At 40.6% G+C, this 21,240-nt stretch overlaps 1 protein-coding gene across 3 annotated transcripts in view; it reads right to left on the reverse strand.

Moving 5' to 3' along the window:
* ANO10 (anoctamin 10) overlaps positions 1-21,240 on the reverse strand; it is a 1,956,032-nt gene that overhangs the window by 815,632 nt on the left and 1,119,160 nt on the right. The gene's annotated exons all lie outside the window — the stretch shown is intronic.

Here is a 21,240-nt window from a genome sequence, read left to right on the forward strand (position 1 = left end):
CGTCCTAATCATAGTACAACTACTGCACTAATATCCTTCATCAACACAGTTTCTCTTGCTTGTGATAACAATAAACTTGTCTCATGCCTATTCCTTGACCTCTCTAAAGCCTTTGACACTGTCTCTCAACCTCTCCTCCTTGACAAACTCATTAACTTAAATTTCTCTCCCCCTACTATCTTTTGGTTCTCCAGCTATCTCTCTACCCACCAGTAATCAGTCAAATGGCTCTCTGCACTAACCCCCCTCTCATTGTATAAATGGGTGTCTCCCAGGGGTCCATCCTTGGACCACTGCTCTTTAATATTTTCACCAACTTACTCTACACCTCTTGTCCCCAGTCATCACTTGTGCAATATGCTGATGACTCTACTGTTCTAACCATTGCTGACAACCCATCTGACCTCCACTCTACTACCCAGGCATCTTTCCACACCATTGAGGCATGGCTTAGTGATAACAAACTAATTCTTAATCCTAAGAAAACTAAGCTCCTACTTTTCCTCCCCAAAAATGTCACCAGTCCCAAAAGTACATTTACCATTTTATCTAGCAGCAACACCATCATCTCAGATGAACCTAGTACTAAATTGCTAGGTGTCACAACAGATGATCAGCTTAAGTTTAATCCACATATTACAAACTCCATAAAAAAAACTTGGACACCTTTTCCGCAACAAGAAATACTTAACCAACACAGCCCGAAAAACTCTCTCTCATGCTTTACTACTTCCAACACACCTATACAGCTGTCACATATTCACAAACCTTAACTCCACACTAATTTCTAATCTTGAAACTACCTCCAACAATGTGGCCAGATTTGCAGCTAACCAAACCTATAAGACTCACCACTGCTTAGCACTTAAGCAACTAGACTGGCTTGAATTCCCTCACCTGCTCCAACTATATTAACTACAAATCATTCACTCCATCCTCTCTCTACCCTCCTTCTGCCCCAGCCTCTCTTCCATCTTATCTAAATATTCCCCTGCTAGGACTCTACACAGCTCAGACCAAGAACTATTACACATCTACAAACCCAAAATTAAAATCGGATGTCTTTTCTATAACTACAACCCAGCTACATTCTGGAACCAACTCCGCTTAGAAATAAAGTCTCTTCACCATAACAGAGTTTCAAATTAGCCATAAGAAAATACCTCATAAAAAATGGTCTTGCCACTGCAGTCATCCACTCTGAAACTACTATCCTTCCTCCAATTTCTCCTCCTCACTCTAAATGTATCTCTAACCTTGTACTCCTACCTCTTCCTTCCTTCTTTACATTTGCTATTTAATACCCTCCCACAACTTCCTATCCTCCGTCTCTAACCAATCTTGACTCAATCTGCTCCAAAATAACTAACTTTTGTCTGTCAAAAAGGTTGCCTCTACTTTATTTCCCTTATATCTTAATCTAACTATTTGTATACTTTTTTCTAAACCCCAAAACAACTAGGAACTATTCATATAAAATGATATGTAACTGGTTTCATAATCTTTCCAGACTAAAAATTTATTTTGTACTAAGCATTTAAAATGATATTATAACAAGTCTCATATTCCTTTGCTGATTGTAAATTATTGTTGTAAAATTGTTTTTCCTGAGGAGCTTTTCTCCCCGGGTCTCTGCTGAAAATGAGCCAAAAGCTCAGTCAGAGTAACCCGGTTAACAAATGTAAAATAAATAAATAAATAAAGCAACCGTAACATACTTTTTTTTTATTCCTTGATATTTGCAGGGGAGCTATGCCCCCTGAACCCCTTACACTCCCTGCAAATTAAATATACCAACTCTGAGATTGCACTAGTTTGAAGAAAAGAGAACAGTCTAGCAATCGCTAAAGAAGAATGGTCTCTTAACATTTCAGCACTACGTTACACAGCACAGTACAGAGTACAACTTTCCACCTGAACAAGATCTCCTGCATTATTATGACTGTGATAACAGGAAGGACTGCCAGCCATGCCAGGAAAACAGGGCAGTGAATTTATAACATATGCCAGCACAGCTAGCTGGAAGTTTGTAAACAATTGTATATCATTTGTATATCAAACTAATTTGTACAGATGCTTGTGCTGAAAATGTTTTGTGAGGTTTACCTCTGTTAAAATGTGTCAAAAGTGAGTTTGTTGCTGGAAGGAAAAGAAATGTACATGTATTACTGTAATATAATTAAATTTATACATAGTAACAGCATATACTGGAAATGAAGAGGTTAATCTTAATCCACCTATCTTTGCAAAATATTCCTGAAATTAAATTACTTTATGGGTTAAGCCATAAGACGCTATCCCACAGTTTTGAATGGAGCCAGCGACACAATGTCTGTGCTACAGAATAGTTGGTAATGCCTATCGGAAGAGTGAAATGGTTTTATGGTTTTATGAATTCCGGGAGATCTGAGCAAAGCTCTGTATGTAAGGTTAACACATAGGTGCTAAAATCCTGTCAGCTTCTAATGTTGGTGAAAGCATGGGAAACAGTCAGATGACCAGATGTGTGATGTCATTCTATAAACCAAAAATAATATTTAGATATTAGTAAGAGTTTGCTCTCAGCATTCTGTCTTAGAACTGACAACAAGGACCACTCACCCACATTATCTTGCCTTGCGGTAGTAAGTCACTTAACTAGGGAACATCAATTCTCTTTACATTAGTCGGGAAAACTTAGTGAGATTAGACGTACTGTTTTTTTCAATAACTGTTTGAAACTTTCCATCGATTTTATTTTTAATATTCTCTGTGACTGAAACTCTGGTGTTTACTGTAAACAGATATTTAGTATTTTGTGTTCTTTTATTATTAATCATTCAATATATTTAAACTTTTCAATGTGGCTGATCCTTTTCAGAAAATATTTAAGTCTTGAGAGTTTTTGCACATATTTATTTGGTGAACAAACTCTGGCCCTCCTGAAAGCCTTGCTGTTTGTTCAACATTACCACTTGCATTAATATTAATTTCACTCAGTTTAATTGGGTACCCTTTTAAGAGCATTAGGTAGGTGGAAGGTTGGGCGCCGGGCTGGCAACTCGACACCGTAAAACCCCACTGCCAATCATGAGCGGACAAGTGATCCGCTGTGGCGACCCCTAACCAGGAAAAGCCAAGAAGAAGAAGAAGGTAGCTGGCTCTGTAATCCCTGGTGACAGTGATAACTATTTTATAGTCTGGGCAGAAGGGGCCACAGCCAGTAAACCTGTACCAGCCTTTCCCATGTGTGTGTGTGTGTATGTGTGTGGGTGCGCACGCGTGTTTGTGTGTGTGTGTGTGTGTGTGTGTAAGCTACTTGGAGAAGGGACACAAAGCACTGGTTTCACAGACAGAGTTGTAGAAGACTTGGCTTGGGCACTCGTCTGAGGATCTAACTCTGCAGTGTACCAGTGGGGAGTCTTGCTGTGGACCTAAAGCAAAACAGATAGAGAAACACACACCCTGGGCTGTGTGTGTGTGTGTGTGTGTGTGTGTGTGTGTGTGTGTGTGTGTGTGTGTGTGTGTGTGCCCTGTGTGCTCTTAAGGGAAACTGTGCTTGATATGGAGAGGTCTACATCTGGAAATACTGAGTGCATCCATTTATATTCCAAGTGTACATCCCTTTCCAGTGTCAGTGGTGAGGATTCAGACTCCTTGATTACTGGTCCAGCATGAGGACATCACATTGAACAGTGAATCTTTTTTAACTAGTAACCACTAACTAAACAAACAATAACACCTATACTTCTACATTTGCCAGTATGAATTACCACATAGGTGGCAGTACACTAAACGCCGAAAGTGTGTTGAGAGACCTAGGGACACAGGTGGATAATGGTCTCACCTTTGATAACCACACTGCCAGAACAGTCAGGAAATCCTTCTATGTGGCACATCTCATCACTAAGGGCTTTTCATCAAGAAAAAAGGAGGTCATTGTCCCACTGTACACATCCCTCATTCGACCCATTATGGAGTACAACGCCCCATTTGGTATGTACCTCACAAGACATCTGCAACAGCTGCAAAGGCCACAGAAATACCTCACTAAAAGAATCACAGGTCTAATGCAGATGTCCTATACTGACCATCTAAAAAAACTCCAGCTATACTCTGTGGCATATCATCTACTCAGGGGCGATCTCTGCTTAACATACAAGGCCATGTCAAACCTTGAGCTGTTGGACATGCTCTACTTAAAGACATCCCAATCCCTCAGAGCCAAACGCACCAGGGATATAAACCTTGTCATCACAATGAACAAAACATGCTGGAGGGCTAGGTTCCTGACCCAAAGACTCCCCATACTCTGGAATAGACTACCCATACATATCAAGCAGAGCGCCTCCTTGGCGCTCTTCAAAAGGAACCTTGACGATTGGATGGGAGATAGGAAATTCACCCTGGGGATCACGTCAGTAGACCTGCTAGACAGGTGTCCAGGGAAGCAAATATTGTGGGAAGAAATATCCAGGGAATTGTTATGGCTAGGCTTGTATAGGCCCTAGGGCAGATAGCCTAGTACCAACCTATGAACAAAACCAGCATTCCTTAACTTTAAAGCTCCATTCTAAATCAACACATATCATTCAATTATTACAACTTTTTTTTCTTTTTTACACTTCAAACTTCCAATAAACTTCTCCAAGACAAGAAAACCATGTAATCTCAACTCCACCATATTTTTTTACGTGTTTAGCGTGACAAAGGGAGATACTGCCAGCACAGCTATCTAGAATTTTGTAAATTATATGTCATTTGTGAACATCAACATGATTTATATAAGATGTTTGTGTTACAACTGTATTAGAACTGTATGTCATGTGTATATCAAACTGCTCTGTACAGACGTGTGTTAAAAAAATATTTTGTAAAATACTGAGCTTAAAGATGTAGCCACAGTGTGCCTTGCTGAAAGAGAAGGAAAATGTACATACACTACTGCAGCTGTTGAAATGCATATATTTTAATAGTGGAAATTGAATACAGGAGGTTAACTTCAGAAAAATAGCTGAAATTAAATTACTTTATGGCACCTAGAGAAAGAATGTCTATACTAATTACTAGTTTTGAATGTGAAGGAATGCAATTGTTTTCTGACGTTCGGCATCTGCCAAGTATCTGAGGCCTATGTATTTTCGCAGGTAGATGCTAAATACTGCTAGCTTCCAGCAGTGGGGGTTTCACCTGGGATAGAGTCAGATGACAAGAAATGATGTAAGTCTGCATGCTACCCCAGCAGTAATATTTGAGATATTAATTTGAGAAATCTGTGAGAGAGACAGATCATTCTGTATTCTGTCTTGGACCTGACAACAACTAGAAGATCCATTCACCACATTTGCCTTGCTCTTAAGTAAGTTAACTAGGGTATAATAATTCTCTTCGATTCAGCCAAGAATATAGTGAAGCATAGTTTAGATGTTTGTCATTATTAATTTGAGACTGTCCTGCAGTGTTGTTTTAAATATTTCCTGTAGTTTTGAACTCTGATGTCACTGTGAACATATGCAGAGTATTCTTCTTGTTCTTTTACTATTTATTATTAAATATATTTAAACCTTTCACAGTGGCTGATCTTTGTACAGATATTTAAGTTTTGAGAGTACTTACATATTTACTTGGTGACACTGTATGGGCCACTCCAAATAGTTTTGCTCGTGGTCAAACTACCATTTCCATTAATAATAATATTACACAGTAAGATTGGACACCCTTTCATAACAGTCTTCAAGTAGATGATAAGGAGTTGGCTGGTGGCAGTGATAACTACCTTGCAGTCTGGGCAGAAGGGGGCATAGCTAGTAAAACTGTGCCAACCTTTCCCAGGTGTGTTTGTGTGTGTGTGTGTGTGTGTGTGTGTGTGTGTGTGTGTGTGTGTGTGTGTGTAAATCAAACATCAAAGTGTATGTGTGTGTGTGTGTGTGTGTGTGTGTGTGTGTGTGTGTGTGTGTGTGTGTGTGTCAGCTACTTGGGCAAGGAAAAGAAGCACTGGTTGGACAGAGAGAGTACTGGTGGTTTTGTCTTTGCCACTCAGCTGAGATCTCAACTCTACAGCTGTGCCAGTGGGGAGTCTTACTGGGGATCTGGAGAAGGAGGGAGAAACCAGCTCTGGACTGACTGTGGTCTCTGTGTGCTCCTAAGGGAATTTGCACTTGGTGCAGAGAGCTGCATCTGGAAATACTGTGTGTAACTGTTATCCTCCCAGTGTACATCCCGCCACTGTTGCCATGGTGAGGATTGAGGCTTACTGGTCCAGTGGTGGGTCATCGCGCTTAGTAAAAAACCTTAAAGATAAAACGTACTATTAAACCACTTGCCATTTTAATTACATGTCGGTATTCTAGAGCATGATCTTCTAAAGTTTCAGGATTTAGAAATAGACCTATATATATATATATATATATATATATATATATATATATATATATATATATACACACACCCACACACACACACACACACACATTTTATATAGATATATATATATATAAAATCTCGAACTACTGAAATATCGAACTTCAGTAGCTCAAGACCGAATTGTCAAAACTTCACTTGCAAGAAAGTGCACAATACTAGGTGTGGAAATAGTGAATGGAGAAATGTCAAATCCGTGGTGTGGATGTAGCTGGAGATTCAGGTAAGTGATGTTTTACTAGGGGTTTTGAGTACGGATTTTAGTGTGTGTGAGTGTGCTTGGAGTTTTGAGGTGTGAGTTAGGGTAGATAGGTAGGTAAGATTGTGAGAGTGTAAGTGTTGCGAGTGGTAGTATTTGTACGTATGTGACGTGCGTTTGTGCAAGGGGAGTGTAGAATGTGTAGTGGTGCTTTCTGTGTGTTTATGTTTTTAGTGCGACCTCGGAGTTGGTATATATAAGCAGCGGGGTGTGGGGGGTGCACATGGGGGTTCTTATATGTAAGGTCAGCGCGTGTGTTTGTTTTGTTGGTTTACAGTGTAGGGAGGAAGGTGTATGTGTACTTGTTTGCATGTGGAGTGTGTATGTGGGTAGTCGCGAATTTGAATTTCTAACTTTTGGGGTTTTGGGTTTTTTAGTTTTAGGCTTTACAGTCTCGAGATATTGACTTTCAATATTTCAGTACTTCGGGATTGTAAAGTGAAACTATATATATATATATATATATATATATATATATATATATATATATATATATTTATAAGAAAGAGACAGAACAAGAGATAAGCAACATCTTGTGTACAGAAAAAGGTGGAAACACTTTCAACAGTGTGATTTGAATGTAATAATGCAAAATGCACCTTTAAAAATTGAGTTAAAGGACTTGTCCTTCTAAGAGTTTTCATAACAATTCAGTAAGGCAATCAACTGTACTATTTACATAATTAAAAATTAATTGCCTGTTTTACTTTGCAGAAAAAGAGGATGCCTAGTCACAGAAGACACTGAACCAAGTTGCTCAGTCAGTGTGTTCAGCAATGCTTTACCCATAGTCTAGGACTCATGGACTTCCACAACCCATTCAGGGTTAATTGTTGATGTGGCCTGAGGCAAAAACTCAGGCAAAGATTTTGTTATGGTTGCTGAAAATAAACAAAAGGTCTGGCAGGGCCTACAGCTGTGTTTACCTGAGGAATAGCAAGCTGATGTAGAGGTTGTTGGACTGCAGATTTGAACTACAAAAGTATGTTGTAAAGGGTTCTCAATGTGCAAATACAAGCTAATGTTGAGTGCACTATTTTTCTTCTGCTTTAGATTAGTAAACCTATGTGTTTTTATAAATTTGTGCTTTCGATGTTGTTACCAGACATACAACTGCATGTCCATGCATGCACAGACAGACAGACACACACAATTCAAACCCACTTCATGTCGTAGTGTTTTTTACCTCCTACTGCACCACCACACAGATCTAGGTCTGAACACTGTCTCAGAAGACACAGGGGCAGTTAGGAAAGAGCACTATGCAAATGCTATCCAGTTTTCCATCCTGGGGAAGAATGCAACCTCTTACTACAAGATGCTCTGTGTCTTAGCTAGCTGAACAAGCATTTAGGCTTACAGGAACACTATGTTAATACTGCCCACATTACAAGTCATGTGCATCAAGCATACCCTGTGTAAGAAAGAATTAAGGAATGTCAGGTAGTATGTGTATTCAGGAATAGAGAGAAAGTATGTTCCTCTTGTTATCACATCCTCACAGTGAGAGTGGAATAAAGGGGATGGCCTGAGGAATGTGAATATCTTACACAAAGTGGTATGGGAAAAGTGTCCCATACAAAATATGCTTTAAAGTAGTCACCCATACAAAGCTATGTCAGCCATGAATGTGATACATCAGTGTTTCAATAAGGTACCTGCCTTAGCTGGAACACTAGCCTATGTGTTAAGCTAAAATAGAAATAGAAATAGAAAACAAGAAATTTTGGTCACTTTCAATTTAATATGAACACTTGAAACACAAGGTGTAAGCAACCTTGTCCTGGCATTGTTAAATAACTGTGGAAAATTAAATTGCTTCCATTCTTAATTTGTAAATTTTATTGTATACAGTATACCTTCAGTGAACATAATCAGAAGGGATCATACACAGTAGGAAATCACAACCAGAATGTTTTAAGATTAGGACAGCTGAGCCCAGTCAATTATGTAGTGGAAACCAAAACAGATGGAAGCTGAAGGGGGTAGTCAAGAGGTCAGTGACAAAAGCCAGATTTATCAAGACAGCGACAGAGCCTTATAAAACTTAATGTCTTTTGTAGTGCATTAAAGAATCACAGTCAAAGTACAGCTACAATGACTTAAGGATTCCAAATTAAGGTATTCAAAGTTATCTCAAAGGCCAGCAGTGAGGCTTATCGAAAGATGTGAGGCTGGAAACCCATTGTTCATTAGAGACAACAGACACAGTACCGAATAACAGGAACAAGTGACTTTTGCCTGCTCATACTAACATGTGATTTGTGTTTCTATAAACAAACTGGCAATATCAGGAAGCACTCGATAACAATAACATAACTGCAGAGTCAACAATCAGGCAAAATTATATTTTTTATTTACATACAGAAAACAGGCAGAGCTGTGATTCTTAGCTTACTTGCTCCCTCTTGTGTCTGGCAGTGACTCATGAAAGTTCCATCAATTACGGTCCACCAGTGCATTTCCATGCAGCATAGCTTTAACTTCAAGGTCAGCACCCTCACCATTTGTCAATCTGCTTGTTAAAATGCTTATAAAGATGAATGAATTAGTTAACTAATTAAAATGTTTTATCAACAAATTATACCATATGAATAGAAAAGGTACAGGAGTAAAATACTGTTTCAGAATGCATTTATAGGGGCAAGCGCAGATGAATCTAAATCACAAAGATGTGTAGAAAGGTAAACAGAAACTTTAAACAGCTTTATACTCTAAATATATAAATACACTCAAAGTGTTAACTGACTGAAAAGAAATATTAGTTAACCAGTTGTGGAATCAAATGAATGGCTGGCAACTTAAAACATCTCTTTTGGCACTGCCCGCTAAGTCTACAGTTACTTATTCTTTGGTACTTTTACAGCAGCATCTATTTTTGGGAGACTTATTACAGCATCAAATTTGCTTTTGCTTTATGACAGCTTTTCAACACTGTTTGCCTTTGTGGGGATGACTGCTTTTACAGCTTTATAGACTGAACTGTCTGTACAGCTCTGCTGATGTTCCTTGCGCAGCATGTGCTGATGTTCCTTGTGCAGCATGTTTGTTTAAAACAATAAATTTCAGGTAGCTTGAAAACCCAGAAAACATTTGTTCAAGTTTTCACTGGAAGCAGAGGATAGACTTGAAATATTGAATCTTGCCTGTGTTCGATGAAAATAAGCCCATAAAAGCTGAGAAAATGAGGAGGGGATTTGGATTTCAGTTACTGAGCATGCCCTTGCAGCACTATCACTTGCTTTTTAAGGAAAAGACGCTGCACTTTAACTAGACTTGATGTTACATTCTTGAGAGGAAAAAGAACATATGTATACAATAATTTTGATCAGATTATCAGAGGCAGTGTAGCTGCTATGACAGATAACAGAACTGACTTTGAGAGAAGATATACATTGCTCTCTGATGTAGTTTGTTTTAAAGCTGTTACAAACTGCAAATTTATAGGTTCACAGGTGTTTACTAGGCTAATGAACTCAAGGGTCTTTTTTAGCCTAGCAATGCATCCCAAATCTCTGACAAGTTCTGGTACCCTTTATAAGTGTAAACAGGGATTTGGGAGGTAAAACATTTAAAAGCATGGTCCAGGAATTTGAATCATTTATGGTTTGCCTGTAAATGGTTCATGGCCATTAGAGAGACAGGTGCCAAACCAGGAGTGAATTTCCTCTTCCCATCCAACTGTCCAAGTTACACTTGAATTGGGTTATAGAGGAACTCTGCTTCACATGAATGGGGAGTCTGTTTCAGAAAAGTCAGTCTCTGGGATACACATATGTCTCTCCAGCAGGTCCTCTTTATATCACAGGCAAGGTTTAAGTCTTTAGAATGGGTAATTCTGGTGCTGTTATTGCAGATATGCAGGAGGTCCATCAGAGTGGGATCTGACAATGCCTTGTATGCCATGCATAGATCTCCCCTCAACAGCCTGTAGGACACAGAATACAGGGATAGGGCATTAAGGTGGTCTGCAGAGGACATGTTACTTATACCCTCTACTCTTTTAGTAAGGAACTGCTATGAAGTTCCATTTTGCCTGGTTAGGTACATACCAAAAGGGGCACTGTACTCAAAGATAGGGCTGATGAATGCTGAATACAAGTGGAACAATGACCTCCTTGAACCTAGATGCTGTATCTTTGTTTATAAGTTGCACAACATAGAATGACTTCCTCACTACTGTAGACACATGATGGTCAAAGGCTTGACTACTCTTTATGTGTGTCTCCAAGTCCCTGACTACTGTGTCAACTCTTGGGGTTGTAATGTCAATATGACAGTTACCAGGGGTGGATGACCTCCTGAAGGATACTATTATGCATTTCTTGGCATTCAGTTTTAGTTGTCTGTATCAGCTCTTCCTTGAGAACATTTGTGTTGGTGGGCAATTCAATGGCAGCTCCTAATTTGCAATCATCTGCAAATTTAGTCAGCTAGAAGCCACTGACACTGGCTTTCACTTCAGAGAAGTAAATGCCAAAAAGGAGTGGTCCCAGGACCGATCCCTGAGGGACTCAGCTTGTGACTGGCCTCTTTGTAGAGATGGACTCCCCAGTTCTAACTTACTGGGTCCTGTCTGTAAGCCAGCTGGCTATTCACTAGGTGACATAAGGGTTTGTACATAAACATTTAAGTCTATCAGTGATGTTCAGGTGGTGTCCTGTATCAAATGACTTGGCCAGGTCAAGGTAGGCTGTGTGAACCATTTTGCCACATCCATTGCTTTGGTGACTTTCTCAAAGAAGTCCAACAGGTTGAGTAGGCATGACCTACTCTTAATGAAACCAAATTGGGTTGGGTTCAGTGTCTGGAGGTTCCCTGTGTCATTACTGATTATTTCCATGACAATTCTTTCCCTGGCTTTGCATATGAGACTATAGTCAGACTTATGAGTATGTAGTTTCCAGGGTCTGTAGATGGTCCACCTTTGTGCAGAAGGATGACTGCTGTTCTCCATTCATAAGGTATGAAGCCGGTTTGGAAGCTACAGTTAAACAGCAATTCCAGAGAGCACATTTTATGCTAGTTAGAAGGCATCTTGGGATACTGTCTGGGCCCACTGATGCATTGTTCTTGGCATTAGAGAGAGCATTATGGGCATGTTCCCTAGTCATAGTAGGGGGAATTATATTTGTTGGTATTTCCCTAGAGAAGGTTAAGGGGAGAGAGAAAAGTAAAGTTGACGTTAAATTTCTTGGACAGTAGGTTTTCTATATCTTCTGGCTCAGTATAGTTGGTTCCATTTTCAATGAGCTCTGCACACAACTGTGTCCTACCTTTGAAGTTGTGGATAAAGCAAAAGAATACCTTGTGGTTGCCCTTGCCCTGGGAGGCCAAATTTACCTCAAAGTAAACTTTGGTAGACTTTATTTGCTGCCTGAGTTGTTTGATTAGTTTGATGAGAGTGCTTTTATCCTGCTGAATGCTGCACCTCCTAATTTTTGCCATGATTTTCTGTTATATAATCTACTGATGCTGTGATTCCACCAGGGTTGCTTGTTTTTTGAATTAGTTCTGTACTTTTTGCTGGTGGGTACAGCTATCTCTGTGTAGCTGTTAACATGCTTGTATAGGACGTCTGTGAACAGTTCTGCATAGGCAGTGGTGTTCTCAAGGTTTATGGGGGCTTGAAATTTTGCCAAGTTATCAGTTAATAGTAGGACGTTAGTCTTAGAGTAGTTCCTGAATATTCAAGGGTTAGCTGGGATTCCAGGTTTTATTTTTACTTCAGAAGAGACTATTTTGTGGTCTGACTTTACCAGAGAAGACATTACACTAGGGAGTGTGCAACCTCTCCCATATTAATGAGGACCAGATCCAGTATGGTTGTATCCCAGGTTGGTATATTGACAATCTGATCCAGGGAATTTGTGTTTACAAAATCCAGGAATCTCTGTGCCTGTACATCTGGTGTCGTATACGATTCCCAATTAATAATGGGGTAATTAAAATCACCCATGAATATGGGTATTGGATCGGATGGTGAGTGTTTCCAGTTCAAATATATGGTATGGGTTTCCTGAGCCAAAAAAGGGGGACCTATAGATTGGAAGGAAGTGCTACTGGATTTTGCCTATGGTGATTTGAACGCGGAGAAGCTCAAGTGCATTGTCCTGTTTGACTAGCCTTGAGGTATATTTATTTTTGATGTAAATCAAGACACCTCCACCTTTTAGTTTCTGTCTGTGTAGTAGCTGGTCTAAATGTGTCGAAGGCATTACAACCTTGCACCGTTGGTGTGCTCTCCATGGCTTTAAACCATGTTCTAGTGACAGCACAGCCATCAGCATTCTCTAGGGTGAAGAGAGCTTGAAGTGAGTGGATTTTTTTTTTGTTTAGACTCCTAGCATTGAGCAGTAACACCTTTAGATTTAGTTGTTTGTGATTTGCTATGTCAGAAGTACTTTCAGTTTGGCATTGCCTAAAAAATGCACTGTGACAAAGGGAAATCCTGCCAGCCCAGCTAAATGGAATTTTGTAAATAATTCTGTCATTTGTGAAAACTGATATGATTTATACAGAAGTGTGTATAAAGTACTGAGCTAAAATGCAACCACAGCATGCCCTACTGGAATACAAAAGGAAAGTACCTGCACTATTGTGACTGTTTAGATGTATACATTTAATGGAAACTAGAACACAGGAGCTTAACTTGAAAAAAAATTCAGAGAAAATAGCTGAAATTAAATTGTTTTATAACCATATAATAAAAGAGATGTTATCTCTCGGTTTCAGTAGAACAGAACACATGATGCCCAGAACTAGCAGTTTTTTGTATTGTCTAAGTGAGGAGAAATGTAAATTATTTTAAGACTTCCACCATTTGCTAAAACGTCTGAGGGCTATGTATTTTTCACAGGGAGATGATAAATACTGGTAGTTTCTGACAACTGGGGTTTAACTTGGGAACTAAAGTCAGATGACAAAAAGTGATGTCATCCAAGCTAACCCAGCAGTAATATTTGAAATTAATTTAAGAACTCTCTCACAGAGAGACTGTGCATTTAGTATCTTATGTTTGACCTAGAAACATCCACTCAACACTTCTGCCTGCGTGTTGTTCTGTAAGTAAGTTTTAGGGCATAGTAACTCTTTTAGATTCAGACAGGAATACAGTAAAGAATAGCTTAAACATTTTCTTATTTATCTGAGATTGTCCTACAATGTTATTTTAAATATTTCCTTTGATTTTTAAATCCAAAGTTAATGTGATGATTTATTGAATATTTTCTTGTTCTTTTTTTATTTATTATTAAATATATTTAAACCTTTCAATTGTGGCTGGTCTGTTTAAATATATTTAAGCTCTTAAAGTACTTGTATATGTATTTGGTGACACTGTATAGGCCACTCCTAATAGCCTGGCTTGCTCAAACTACCATTTGGATTAAGAGTAACATTACACAGTAGGATTTGCCACCCTTTGCTTAGGGCCTTAAAGCATTCGATAAAGAGTGGCTGCAGGCAGTTGGAACTTCCTTATAGTCTGGGCAGAAGGTGGCATAGCTAGTAAACCTGTGTCAGCCTTCACTCTGTGTGTGTGTGTGTGTGTGTGTGTGTGTGTGTGTGTGTGTGTGTGTGTGTGTGTGTGTGTGTGTGTCAGCTACATGGGCTGGGACATGAAACACTGGTTGGACAGAGAGGGTGCTGGAGGTTTTGGCTTGGCCACTCGGCTGAGATCTCAACCCTATAGCCGTGCCAGTGGGTAGTCTTATTGGGGATCTGGAAAAGGAGGGTGAAACCAGCCACAGACTGACTGTGATCTCTGTGTGCTCTTGAGGGAAATTGCACTTTACTGTGTGTAGCTGTCATCCTCCCAGTGTGTATGTCTCCCACTGCTGCCAGTTTGCCAGTAGTGAGGATTGAAGCTCCTTGATTACTGGGCCAGTGTTGGGGCATCACAGGCACAATGACGGAAGGCAATGTTTTAGATAATATTCAAAAGCCTAGAGAGGAGCGGTGCAAACCATTCCTAGCAAAGCAGGGTGGTCTGTTGACCATCTCCTTCCATGATGACAAATACTGCACCTCCTTAGAACGACACCAGAAACTAAACCAACTATTAAAGTCAGTCATCTTTTGTTCATATTGTGACATCATACTTGGAGAAGGTAAAATGCTTCTCAATGCTAGCCTCATACTAGCCTGGGGCACATATTCCAAGAGCTCCATAATATCTCTCTTCATGTAGTCTAAGGAAGTATATCTCAGTTTACACCCACATGGACTATGACTGAGTTATACTGGTATTTGTGGTCCAATGACATTGGGTAATGTGGTGGATCTTGGCCTTTGATAAGCAAATGAACATGACTTTCTCCTTACTGACCATGGTGACAGGGTCATCAGTGTGTCTCACAATGGAGTCTCTAATGATCAGAATATTCAGTTCTGTGGAGGCTTGCCTTATGAGCTTAGTAGAGGCTCCATGAGATGCAGCTGTATGTGATGATGTGGGTGTCATTTTGAAATAATGCATTAAGTGTGTTTCATCTAGTAGGTCTTTGGGGTTTAGGAAGGTTACATTTAAGTGCCTCAGCATATGTGGGTCTTTGTGTCTGCTTTGAAATATGTGTGATGGGTGCAATGTGTGTACTACTGACAAACTTATTAACATTAGAAGTACTTTTATGTAACAGCTTTGCCTCCAGTTATATTGTGTAAATACATTTCTCACATACCATATCAGTTTGTTTGAAAATGAACTGGTTGGTAGTAAACATGATGCAATTTGTACATTGCCTCAGGATGCTCATATCCACCAAGCTATTAATGGAGATGGTGGAAAAGTTCACATCCATGCCAACAGACCCTTTTTTATTGATTAGACAGCTGGAGTGATAATATAACATAATGTCAACAGTGTCCGGTTTGTAACTCTGTTGGTGGTGCAGGTCACTGCAAACTAGTAGCCCTGTGTGGAACTAGGTATTGGTGACATTTTAATGTTGCTTTTACAGGAAAAAATTCAACTCAAGTTGTCCATGGATATACAGGACACTGTCAAACACTTGAGTGGAAGCTAATAGGTAGAGCCTAATGATACATGGATAAAGTATTTAGGCAGATATTCTGAAGTTAGAAGCAAATCAAGCAGTACTTACTGAAAAGAAAGAATTAGCTTGTCAAGAATGATGAAAAGAAGGGAGTCACCTGAATAACTACTGCCTGACTACTACTACTGTTGGTCTCACCACAGCTTCACTCTGCTAGGATAAAATGCTCCTTTGCTTCTTCTTTCACCAGTAGCAAAATAGTAGCACCAATCCTAAAATGAAAAGATGGCCACAGCTTGCTTTGTGATCCACAGTCTCATCCCAGATGATTTAAGTGTCTGTAGGCTTGTTGTAGCCTTTTCCTGATAGATGCTTTGAATAGCAACCAGACCAATCAAGAAGGTCAAGCACAGATGCTCACTTCCTAACCAGAAACAGTCAGGAATCTATGCACTCTGCTCCTTCTCTTACCAAAAGCAAAGCATAAGCACAAATTCCAAGCTGGGATCTATGAAGAAGTTTAGGCTTTCCCGAGATCAGCAGTCCCCATGAAATAAAGTCCCTGTGCTCCTTCTCTCACCAGGAGAAAAACAGAAGTACTAATCCCCAGTATAACTCCTGTCAGGCAAAATGTGGCCTCTCCAGTATTTGGTTGTCTTGGAGTAGATGTTGCAGATTTTAAAAGTAAAATGGAAAAATGGGTTAATATCCTAAGAGCTGCAGTATGCAGTAAGCAGTTAGATATGAAAAGGGTACTTTAAGCTTTAACTATTTAAGTGGAGAGCCACTAATTTTGAAAGAGCAAGACAGATAGGAAGGGGGATGAAATTTTGTATTCTGGTTCTAAGAAACACAGTGGGATGGCCAATAAATTTCAACAATTGAAGGGGAGAAATTTCATTAAATTATAATTTTGTGCTTACTCATAACACCCAATGAAAGAGGAGAGGAAAGGAGATATGTGGTCAAATTAACATAAGAGACAGGCAACTAGAAAGACAGTTGAGTTTAAAAGACCAGAGTCAATAGAAGAAGGTCAGAGATTCAGGTCCTCCAATTGTATAGACTCAGTCTTTCAGGAGTCAGAAGGGCAGGAGACAGGAGGGTGGGATGTAAGAATGAAGGCGAAGATGGACAACACACATGGAACGTTATGGTGAGTACATAACTTCTTTATGTAATGTTGTCTATTCTCGCCTTTATTCTTACCGGGTTGGGACAGTGTCCCTAGCACTTATCATGGGAGGCACAAAGGAGAATATTCCTCAAAATCGTGGATCCAAAAGAGACCCTATTCCTGGAGGCCAAATTGACTTTGTAATGAGTGATAAAGGTATGTGGTCTTGCCCATGTTGCTGCTGCACAAATGGTATCAATTGGCAATCTAGCAAGAAACGCTTGAAAGAGGCTGCAATTGCTCTTTTAGAATGGGCTTTAACTCTTCTGGGAAGATCCTAATACTGAGACTTATAGATCAAAGTTATGCAATCTGAAAGCCTTTTTGAAAGTGTCACCTTGGAGATGGGAGAACCTTTCTTTAAAACTGAAAAGGAAATAAACAGTTGGTCAAATTTTCAGAAATCCTTAGTTCTGTCTAAATAAAAACTTAATTGTCTATGCACATCTAGTTGATGTAACATATATTCTGCCTTGTTCTTGTAACTTGGGAAGAAGACTGGCAGCTCTGTTGTTTGGTTCAGATTTGACTTTGATGATACCTTGGGTAAAAAAGAAGGATTTGTTTGTAAGGACACCCTATCCTTATGGAAAAGCATGTATGGGGGGTTTAAAGACTAGTCTTGCAACTGTGACACTATTCTAGCATATGTGATTGCTACTACTAGGATTGTTTTCCAGGTTAAAAATTTGAGTTTGCAAAATGAAACTGGTTCAAAAGGGGGACATATTAAACAGGATAAGTCCCATGGAGCTGGAGGATCTCTGACAGATGGTCTTAACAACAAGGTACCTCTAAGAAAGGCTTTGCATAGTCTATGAGACATAATGTTTGAACCTGATTCACTAAGATGAAAATTGGATATAGCTGCTAGCTGAACTCTAATGGTAGCTGCAGCTGCACCCTCACTGAAAAGTTTTGCTAGGAATTCTAAAATGGAATCAAGTGGGGCAGAAAAAGGATCAATGTAGGTAAGAGAGGCCTATAAGAAGAATATTTTCCACTTGCTTTTATATATTTTTCTTGGTGAAGCCTTATGAGAAGAAATTAGGATATGTTTAACTGAAGAAGAGAGGTTTGGAAACCTGGCTATAGTTAGAATCAGAGCAGCCAAGGTGTCAGTTTGAGGATCTAAGCGATGGGTGGAGCATTCCTGACACATAAGTCAGAAGATCTGGCACCGGGTCCAGAATCTGAGGCTCCTCCAAAAGATGAGGCCACAGGAAGAAGAACCAGATTTGGCGATGCCAGTATGGGGTGATGAGTATCAAGTCCCTTCCCAAACAACTGACTTTCTGAAGTACTTTGGGAATTAATGGAAAAGGAGGAAAAGTGCAGAGGAGACCTGAAGGCCAATCATGAACAAGTGCATCCATTGATGACTCCCCCAAAGGGGGGATAAGGGCAAAGTAGCTGCTGCATCTGGCATTCATGGATGTTGCAAAAAGGTCGCAGCATGGCTGATCCCATTTGCAGAAAATCTCTTGCGCATCTTCTTGTTTCAGGGACCACTCGTGGGTCATCAGAATTGCTCTTCTGAGTTTGTCTGCTATCACGCTGGATTTCCCTGGGATGTGCGTTGCTATCAGAAAACGTTAGGAGGAGGTTGCCCACTGCCATACTCTCAGGGCCTTTCAAGAAAGAGGATAGGATTTGGTTCTTCCTTGGTTGTTTATATAGCACACAACTGACATGTTGTCTGTCTGTATTGCAATAGTTCCCAGCAGAAGAGAGTCCTGGAATGCTTGCAATGCTAGAAGCACTGCTCCCATCTCTAGACACTGATGTGCAAGTGGGCCTCGTGATCCTGCCAGGTGCTTTGGACAGTCTTTCCCAGATAATGTCCCCCCACCCAACCTGAGAGGCATCAGTGCTCACTGTGGCCAGAGTTTGGGGGAGTACAAATGGTCGACCTAGAGTTACCCGAGTGGAGTAAAGCCACCAACGAAGGTCCTTCTTGCAAGTCTCTGTTAATAATATCTTGTGAGACATTGGAAGGTCTTGCATGGACCACTGAGTATTGTAGCATTCTAGATTTCTCATGTGCAGACGTGCTAGTGGGATCAGAACTATCACTGCTGCCATGATTCCCAGGACTTTTAGAACTATCCTTGTTTTTACTTTCTTCTTTCCTAGAAGGTATAAAACTTGGTGTCTTAGAACATGGATTCTTTCTGGAGGGAGTCTGGCTGTCATGTTTGTTGAATCTACTTTTTCCCCTATGAAAACCAAAATCTGAGAAGGCAGCAAGGCAGATTTGTCATATTTTATTGTAATGCATAGGTGAGAGCAAAGTTGTAATGATGTGTCTCTTGCTTGTATTAGCAGATGCCTGGTCGTGGTGGTTAGAAGTCAGTCGTCTAAGTACGGAAATATCCAGAATCCTTGATGTCTCAAGTGAGCCGTGACTACTGCCATACATTTGAACAGTCTGGGGGCTGTAGTGAGGCCAAAGGGCAGAGCTTGAAACTGGTAATGACTGGCTCCCAGAAGAAAGCCCAGGTGTCTCCTGGCTCGCTTCTCCATTTTTATGTGGGATTACGTATCCTGGAGATCTATACAGCACGTACAATTATCTTTTCCTAGGAATGGGAATATTGACTGCAGTGTCACCATCTGGAACTTGGTCTTTTTTACTGACTTGTTTAAAATGCCGAGATCCAGAATTCATCTCCAGTCCCGTTTTTTTTGGAACTAAAAAGAATATCGAGTAAGTTCCAGATCCTATTTAGTCTGTGGGGACTGTCTGGATGACTCTTTTGTCTAGCAACTTTTGAATTTCTAACGCTGCTTGTTCCTTTTGACTGGGTGGAACATCCGGAACCTTCTTTATCTTTGGAACGGGAAGAAGAAAAAGGTATGATGTAACCTCTGGATATGATGCTTTGTACCCATTTTTCTTTTATTTGTTGCCAGGCTTCCAGGTACAAAGATAAGCGACCCCCGACTGCCTCCAGAGTTGGACAGACAGGCCTCCCTTCAGGAGTGCTGAAAGGGTTTGCCAAAAAATGAATCTCTGTTGCCCTGATTCTGCGGACCCCCACTGCCGCATGGTCAGCATCTTCCTTTACTACTTCCCCCTCTGCCTCTGAGAGAAGCTTCACTATGAGTGCCCTGAAAAGATCTTTGAGATTTTCTGAACCACATTTTACCACTTCCTTTCTGACCCCCAACTGCCTCCAGAGTTGGACAGACAGGCCTCCCTTCAGGAGCACTGAAAGGGCTTGCCAAAGAAAGAATCTCTGTTGCCCTGATTCTGCAGACCCCCACTGCCACATGGTCAGCATCTTCCATTACTACTTCCCTCTCTGCCTCTGGGAGAAGCTTCACCATGACTGCCCTGAAAAAATCTTTGAGATTTTTGGAACCACATTTTACCACTTCCTTTCTGACCTTTGGGATAAGGTCTAGTAGGCATGGAAAAATGGACTCCTATGGCAGACAGAGTCTTTCCTTCCTGCTCTCACCTGGTGAGTGTGTCCTTGACTTTGGTCCAAACAGGGACGAGCCATCGAATGGGACATTCACAAAGGAAGATTTAAAGGGTTCCGCAAAGTCACACAAACGCATCCAAGAATGTCTCCTTAAGGAAATTCCAGAACCCGCAGCTCTACTTGCTCCATCTGCTGCATATGAGATGAGTTTCATGGAGGCATTGACAATTGTATTTAAGGTAGAGAGCTGAGAGGACACAATCCCTTCAGCCACTGAACCTTGGAGAGCAACTTCCAGCTCTTTTAGGAGGTCTCTGCAACCTTGTAAAATGGGTAAGATAGTTCAGCGATCTCAGAGAAAAAGGTCACTGAAGAAAAAATGCACTTTCCATATTGGTCCATCATCCGAGACTCCTTGTTCAGGGGATGGACAGCAGAAGATGTCTCTGAGAATTCCTTCTTGGTGGCTGCTGCCACAACCATAGTATCTACTGGGACTTCCTTGGTAAAAAAAAAGCCTTGTCAGAAAGGGATGTAATATACTTCTTCAGCCTCCTAGGAACAGGTTTCACTAAGTCTGTGGACTCCCACACCTTTCGAGATACTAGGTCCATAAGTTCAGCTAAAGGTGGAGAGACACAAGAGGTGGGAGGGTGAAATCTGAAGGCGTTCAGGTAAACAGACTCCTCGGCGGAAGGGTTGGTGGCCTTCCAGGCACCGCTCTCCTTTAACATTTCTAGGATGTCTCTAAAGGGGACATCATCAGGAGACGACTGTGGGGATCCTTCAGCTTCATCAAGGTCCGTATCCAAAGTGGGAGTCCTCTGGGGAGTATAGGTACTTTGTCTTGCGTAATCTCTTCCAAGGGAACTTCCTCAGAGGGGTACTCTGGGGAGGTTTAGGAAGAGTGGGGGGGGTACCCTGTGAGGCATCATGAGGCCTAGGATCTCTGTGTCCCTGTGGCTGCGGGGGTAT

Source organism: Protopterus annectens, chromosome 3.part0 (assembly GCF_019279795.1).
Source record: "Protopterus annectens isolate FY-2018-M chromosome 3.part0, PAN1.0, whole genome shotgun sequence".
NCBI classification, from domain to species: Eukaryota; Metazoa; Chordata; order Ceratodontiformes; family Protopteridae; genus Protopterus; species Protopterus annectens.